The sequence below is a fragment of the Rhinopithecus roxellana genome, chromosome 17, assembly GCF_007565055.1.
Source record: "Rhinopithecus roxellana isolate Shanxi Qingling chromosome 17, ASM756505v1, whole genome shotgun sequence".
NCBI lineage: Eukaryota > Metazoa > Chordata > Mammalia > Primates > Cercopithecidae > Rhinopithecus > Rhinopithecus roxellana.
In genome coordinates this window covers 22165978-22173856 of record NC_044565.1, presented here as the reverse complement: position 1 = coordinate 22173856, position 7879 = coordinate 22165978, and the positions used below count along the sequence as shown (strand labels likewise).

At 45.1% G+C, this 7879-nt stretch overlaps 1 pseudogene across 1 annotated transcript; it reads right to left on the bottom strand.

Annotated features, from left to right (window-relative positions):
- Positions 1 to 7108: 7108 nt before the first annotated feature.
- Positions 7109 to 7664, bottom strand: LOC104665734 (annotated as a pseudogene). The gene has a single exon (XR_748451.2). The product of XR_748451.2 is annotated as a 40S ribosomal protein S18 pseudogene (transcript).
- Between the last annotated feature and the right edge of the window lie 215 nt (positions 7665 to 7879).

Below are 7879 nucleotides of genomic sequence, written 5' to 3'. Positions count from 1 at the left end.
CATTGTCTTCTTCAGTCCTTCCAGCCTTTTGCACCCAATTCCTTCCATTAAAATTCTCTCTGCTTGAGAATGTTTCATGTTTTCCAAATTGATCACTGATTGATAAAACTTGTTCCTTATTTCATTGAGAATATGGAAGCTATCTGAAAACAACTTCCATATCCTCCTACCACCATGTCTACGCACCTTCCAGCATCTGTGTGTATAAACTCTAGCTTCCCTCTTATTTCTTAGGACTGGCTGTCTGCATTCCTAGCCCAGTTTCCACCTCTGCATTGATCCTAGACCTTATTGCTTCTGGCTCACTCACGCATTTCTATCATCATCAATTTCTCTTCTCTGCATTGCCTATTTTTTTGCTTCTTTTCCAGATCATTCCTGTGAGCAAAAATGTATGCATTTTGCCTCCCATATTTAAACAAAATAAAATGACAATAATGATAGAAATAAAACAGAAAAAAATTCCTCTCCTTTCTGCACTTCCCACCCTAAGTACTACCCTCTTTTCTATTCTTCCATTAGCAGCAGAATCCCTTGAAAGAGTGGTTCATACTGTCTCCTCCTGGTTTCCCTTGAACCTACTCCAATCAGGCTTAAGCTTGAACAGTCCACTGAAACTGCCTTAAATACATCTAATGACCTCCACAATACTAAATGCAATGGTCAATTCTCAGCCCCACTCTTCCTTGACCAACCAGCAGTCTTTGACACAGCTGAGTCCCCTCCAACCCTTCAGTGGACCTCCGGAACACCACACGTGTGTGGCTTTGCTCTATCCTTCTGACCACTCCTTCTGCTTTGCATCTTCCCAATCCCAAGTTAAGGAGTGTCCTCAACCTTAGCTCCTGGGCCTTTCCTCTCTTCTGTCTCTATTTAGCTCATTTCGTGATTGCATTCAGTGTCATGGTTTTAAATATAATCTCTATGCTGACAACTTCCAATATACATTTCCAGCCCAGGTCTCTTTCTTGAGCTCTAGACTCATATGTCTAATGTTCTCCTTGATGTCTAATGATCTAAAAATCAGCCTGTTCAAAAGTGATCTCCAATTGTTCCACCCCCCACAAACCTGCTGCATCACAGGCAGCAGGTCTTTCTTATCTCAGGGAATGGAAGCACTATGACATTGGAATCATCTCCACTCTGTTTCCCACCTGATTTGGCTGTGTCCCCACCCAAATCTCACCTTGAACTGTAATAAGGGTGGGTCCAGGTGGAGATCATTGAATCCTGGGGGCAGTTCCCCCATACTTTTCTTGTGGTAGTGAATAAGTCTTAAGAGGCCTGGTGGTTTTATAAATGGGAGTTCCCCTGCACAAGCCCTCTTGCCTGCCACCATGTAAGGCGTTCCTTTGCTCTTTCTTCTTCTGCCATGATTGTGAGGCCTCCCCAGCCATGTGGAACTGTGAGTCGGTTAAACCTCTTTCCTTTATAAATTACCCGTCTCGGGTATGTCTTTATTAGCAGCGTGAGAACAGACTAACACACCACCCATATCCATGGTATCAGGAGATCTCCCCAGCCCTACCCTCAAAATATATACAGGATTAAATAACTTCTCATCAACTCTACTGCTTCTACCCTTGTTTAATCCACCCCCATCTCTTACTCAGAATATTTTGAAAGTCTCTTAACAGGTGTTTGCCAGAGTGCACTTTTTAAACTGTAAGGCAGATCATGTCACTCCCCTGATTCAAACCCAGCTTAGCTTCCCATCTCACTCAGCAGAAAAGCCACATGAGCCACATGGCCTACCAGGTCCCACACCCACAGAGTCAGGCCTCCACTTCCTCTGCCTTCACCACCTGCTACTTCTCCTCTGCACCCTCAGCTCCTGTTATCCTGGCTTCTTTGCTATTCTTTACCTGGGGCTTTTGCATATTCTGTTCCACCCATCTAGAATAGTTCCCCTCAGGAATTCTTTTCCTTCTTCTCTACTGTTGTTTTAGGTCTTTATAAAAATGTAACTTCAATTAGGCCTCCCCAGGGGGCCCTATCGAAAACTGCAAATGGCATCCTTAACCCTGACATCTCTATCCCTGTTCCCTGCTTTGTTTTTCTCTCGCACACGGAATGTAACCTAACATACTATGTGTTTTACCTATGGATTCCTTTGCTTATACTCTTGCCTTTCACTGGGATATAAGCTCATGAAGATAGGGCCTTTGTCTACTTGGCTTCCTGCTTTAGCCCCAGCCCATAACACTATGCAGAGCACCTAAGAGAAATTCAATAGTTGTGAATGAAGGAGCAAGTAATTAAAAGGTGCCTCAAGCAAAAGAAGAGTGTCATGAGAGAGAACAGCAGTCAGGACCCACTTTAGATATGGTGGGTGTGGGCGAGGTGGGAGGAGCCAGGCCCTCTGGCAAGTGGCTTTTAGGATAAGACCTTAGGAGTGTGGGTTGGGGAATAAAAAGTAGCTTGATCCACTGCTTTGGTTTGCTGGGCAATGAGAGGTTTCCCAGGATGTGGGACTTTCAACGCTAAAAGGAAAGTGCCAGGTAAACCAGGATGAATTGGTGACTTTAGGGGAAGGGGAAGAGAATGTCCCTGGTGGAGGGTGAGACAAGTTCAAGTACTCTGCTGGAAAAGCCTTGGGCCAGGCTAGGCAGAGCCCTGTAAGGTGGAGCAGCAGTGTTTTCTATCACCTGTGCAATGGGAGGTCACCAGAGGGTTTTTGTAGAACCCTTTCTAGCTCTCATGTGGAGAATGGGTTGGAGCCCAGTAAGAGAGAAGCATGGGGACCTGTTTTCTCCAAGGGAGGAAGGTCGTGAAAGGTGGTTTGGGTTCTGTGAGGACCTAGTCAGATTCACCCTAGGGGATTGGGAGGGGCCGAGGTTGAGTTATTGCTTCCTCCCATCTGGGTGCTGGGAAGAGTGGGCAGACTCTGAATCTACCTATTATAATTTTGTTTAATACCAGCACTTACTGCAAATTGCAAAGTAGGTGAGATTGGAGTGGTTTTTTGATAAAGAGAGAGCTTGTCAAGGGGAATTTCTGAGCCATTTTCCACATCAACTCAATAGAGGTGTTAATCCTCAATCTGGATAACAGAATAATTCAACTACTGACTTTGGCTTTAAACTCCACTGCAGATTAACCAACTGTCAAGTACCTCAGCTGCCAGCAGACAGGCCTCGATGACAAAGAATGTCAGACACCCACGGCAGGCACCGCAGACACTCCAGGCCTGACTCCTCCCCGTGGAAGGCACAGGGGCAGTGCTGGTGAACTTCTGGATGGCCCTGGGTAGTTGATTGCTGGCTGCTACCATAGCCCAACAGGGCAGGAAGAAACCTGTTTTGTGCCAGATGACAGGGTGGGATTTCCTGCTTTTGACTCTTTAAGACATAAATTGTGATCTAGAAAGAGACTGGCCTGCACACGAGCATCATGAAAAGTTTTGTTCTTCTAAAAAGAAATTTTAAACAGAATGGCAAAATTATTAAGCATCTTGAAAATTGAGTTGACTTTAGTGCTCTCACATGCTATGATTATTTTTGCATAATGTCTCCTGTTATTTTCCTATGCAAATTTATCTATTAACATAGTTTCTATAAGTGAAAGTATATCCTTATTTCTTTTATTATGTATTTCTATTACTCATTCACATTCTGATAGAAAATAGGGTTACTTTTTCTAATTATACACACAACTTCGCAAAGAATATCTTTGTGTGAAAACAATGCTATTGTTTTGAATTATTTCCTTAAGATAAACTCTTAGAAGTAAATCTAAGTCAAACTTTTTAAACACAATATAATAATACATGTATATCATCACTGCCACATTGCTTTCTAAAGTATTAAATTTAACTTCTTGTAGTATAGGAGTATGTAAATTTTGTAATAACAATTTCTTTTATTTTTCAGTTTTGTAATTTAGTAGTTATGACATCACATCTCATCTTTGTTTCAATTTTATTTCCTTGATTACTGATGAGATCAAATATTTTTTCATAAAATCCCTGTCTTCTGTTCTTTATTTCTTCCTTTCCTATCTAGTGCAATTTGCAATTCTTATATGAGCTTCCTCTTCTTTCCAATGGGTCTAACAGAAGTTTTACCTAGTAGGATTATTGAAGGCATTGATTACTCAGAACAATGCTGGTGAGTAGTCATGGGCTTGAGTTTGATATCATCAACTGGCTGGCTTTGAATGCTGACTCTGACATTTGAATGCTAATGAGACATAGAAAGGTCATTTTGCCAAGAGCAAGTGGGATTGGAGATATCACTGTGGCTGTCTTTGGAAAATGCCACCTGTCACGTTAATCATTTTCTTTTTCTTTTCTTTTCTTTCTTTCTTTTTTTTTTTTTTGAGACAGAGTCTCGCTTTGTCGCCCAGGCTGGAGTGCAGGGGCCAGATCTCAGCTCACTGCAAGCTCCACCTTCCGCGTTTACGCCGTTCTCCTGCCTCAGCCTCCGAGTAGCTGGGACTACAGGCGCCCGCCACCTCGCCCGGCTAGTTTTTTTTTTTCAGTATAGACGGGGTTTTACCGTGTTAGCCAGGATGGTCTCGATCTCCTGACCTCGTGATCCGCCCGTCTCGGCCTCCCAAAGTGCTGGGATTACAGGTTTGAGCCACCGCGCCCGGCCTCTTTTTCTTTTCTTTTTAAAAATAGACACGTAGTCTCACTATGTTGCTCAGCTTGGTCTCAAATTCCTGGGCTCAAACAATCTTCCCACCTTGGCCTCCCAAAGTGCTGAGATTACAGGCGTGAGCCATCACACCAGGCCTATAACTGTAGCTTTTGAATATTATTTTTCTCTCCCTTTTTCTTATTTTTCAAATGTGTCTTGTTTATTCTTGCTCATTTATTTTTCCATATGAATTTTAGAACTGTCTTATCAAGGGCTTTTGACTGGCAATGCATTGACTTATTAACTAAATTGGGGGATAACCAACAAATCATTTTCAATTTTGTAAATTTGCCAAGCCTTTTCTTTCTCTTTGTTTCTGCTTACCACCCCTTAACTGTAGCACGCCATTCACAAAGCAGCCACAAGGTGGGTGTAGAAGCAAGGAAGGTGAACCTCAGGCCCTTTTCGGTGTTTCTTGAGACCTGGCACGAGGTACAAGGGAAAGAATGAGTTTGCTAGACAGAATGAGGCTGCAATTATCTACATATAATATCTTGCACTTATTTGGCCTAGCTTACAGACATTTCATTTTCATTTTCTTTGGATAAATGAAGCACAATCGTTCCCCATTTTATTATTTATTTATTTATTTATTTATGAGACGAAGTCTTGCTCTGTCGCCCAGGCTAGAGTGCAGTGGTGCAATCTTGGCTCACTGCAACCTCTGCCTTCTGGGTTCAAGCAATTCTCCCACCTCAGCCTCCCGAGTAGCTGGGATTACAGGGGTGCACTACCATGCCTGGCTAATTTTTGTAGTTTTTGATAGAGATGGGGTTTCACCATGTTGGCCAGGCTGGTCTCGAAATCCTGACCTCAGGTGATCCACCCGTCTCAGCCTCCCAGAGTGTTGGGATTATAGGCATGAGCCACTGTGCCCAGCCTCTTTCTTTTATAGATGACAAAGTAAAGCCCTCAGAAGAGAGACAACCTGTCTACAAGGAGGACACAGAGCCCATGTCCTCTTGTATCAAGGTTACTCTTTTCTACACTATCCAAAAAGAATAAAAAACAAGTGGAAATGAAATCCAAAGCAATGGCTGGAAAATGGGTGCAGGACCATCATCCCCATGTTCAGAATCCTGGCCTCAGCCTCCATGTGCCTCTCAGCTCTGTGTAGGTAGTCACCAAGCCGGGCCATTGTCCTTCATGGTGTATCTCACATCTGTCTTTCCTCTCCTCACAATATCATTTCTATCTCACCTCTGACTGGTATCCAGGACCCCAGTTTTCCCCTCCAGTCCATCCCCTTCGCTAGGGTAAAAATTTTCATTAGTCAGAGGTGGGAAAATGGGGACAAACAAGGTTATTGTTTCCAGAATGAGGTGCCTGGGGTTAAGCTAGCTGACGGGACTTCAGAAGCAGGCTGGGCCTTCTGGGAACATTTTGGTGGGTTGATGGAAGAGATGTCAAGGGCATGCCCACCGCACCTCTCCTGGCTCCTACTGGGACACCCACAAGGAGCCTCCTGAAAGTTCTCCAAGGGGCTGGGGATTATTGTTTCTTGACTCCAGGGCACGGTCAGAGCAGGTAAGCAAGTTGGGGACAATCACCAGGCAGCTCCTGGCAGCAGCAGGAAGCACAGGGCAGCCCCTCCAGTGCCTATCTCGGAAAGGCTGCTGAAGAATGAGCAGCCACACTGGGGCTTGCTTTCCAAAATGACTCTTGCTGAGTCACTGTGGCAATGTGACCCTGGGCCACGCCCCTTGGCACCTGCTATTTTACTTCCAATAGCTTGAAGAAGAGAAATTAGAAGCCTCAGTGTTGCCTTATAAGGCAAATAGGGGCAATTCTTTGGGAAGGAAGGGCTGTGACTCAGGGAGGCCTGCAGAGGGGAGGGAGAAGTGGCTGCGCACAGATCAGAGGTTTGCATACACACACACACACACACACACACACACACACGCTCACACATGAGCAGGGGACAAGCTTCCTTCACCCATTCTACATACATGTACACACTCTTTTGTCTTTTGTGAATTCTTTTCCTTTTAAACACACAGAACCTGGATTCACCTATACCAGTATGGTGGTGTGGGGTAGCTGGGGGGATGTTTATTTCCACCCTTCAGTAAGCAGCTCTGCATAAATTGTGCCTTGAGGAAGAAGACCTCAGATCTGAGGTTAGAAGGCCGCTGCTTGTGATGCGCTGAAGCTCAGAGGTCACCCCTCATCCGATTCTCCACACCATCCCTCAGAAAACCACCTCAATGATCCAAAACAGGGACTCAGATGTATGACTGAAGAGGTCCTGGACCTTCAGAGATACAATTACCTGCTCCTTAGAAGCACTCCAGAGTTTATCAAAGCCTACTTCAGCTGAGGAAAGCTCTGTGCCTCCCCTCAGCAGCCACCCATGACATCTGCTTGCTTGAGAAGCACCATGGTTGCTTCTCTAAGTCCCCTGCCAGCCCCACCTGCAGGAGCTGGGATTGGGATGGGTAAAGTTTCCACAGCTACTTTCTTTCTTTTTTTTTTTTTTTTAGGTATATAAACTATTTATTAACAGACAAGGCCTACAGACTTATTTCTTCTTGGACACACCCACGGTGCGGCCACGGTGGCCAGTGGTCTTGGTGTGCTGGCCTCGGACATGAAGGCCCCAGAAGTGGCCCAGCCCTCTATGGGCCCGAATCTTCTTCAGTCACTCCAGGTCTTCACAGAGCTTGTTGTCCAGACCATTGGCTAGGACCTGGCTATATTTTCCATCCTTTACATCCTTCTGTCTGTTCAAGAACCAGTCTGGGATCTTGTACTGGCGTGGATTCTGCATAATGGTGATCACACGTTCCACCTCATCCTCAGTGAGTTCTCCCGCCCTCTTGGTGAGGTCAATGTCTGCTTTCCTCAACACCACATGAGCATATCTTCGGCCCACACCCTTAATGGCAGTGATGGCAAAGGCTATTTTCCGCCGCCCATCGATGTTGGTGTTGAGTACTCGCAAAATATGCTGGAACTTTTCAGGGATCACTAGAGACATGGCGGCAGCACAAGCGGCAGCATGTAAGCCTCCTGTGGAAGAGCTCCACAGCTACTTTCTTAGTGTAGGAATCACTCCAAGGCCCTGCACACAACGTACTTGACAGCTTTCATCTCAAATACTCCCTTTGCCTCTGTCTGGCTTGATTCAGTGTCTGGTCCATACCCTGTTTTCTAGGTCTATTCACTTAAGGCATACATCTGAGTCACCTGCCTCCCTCACGTCTAACACTGCTCTCCTTATGAGCGGCTATCCC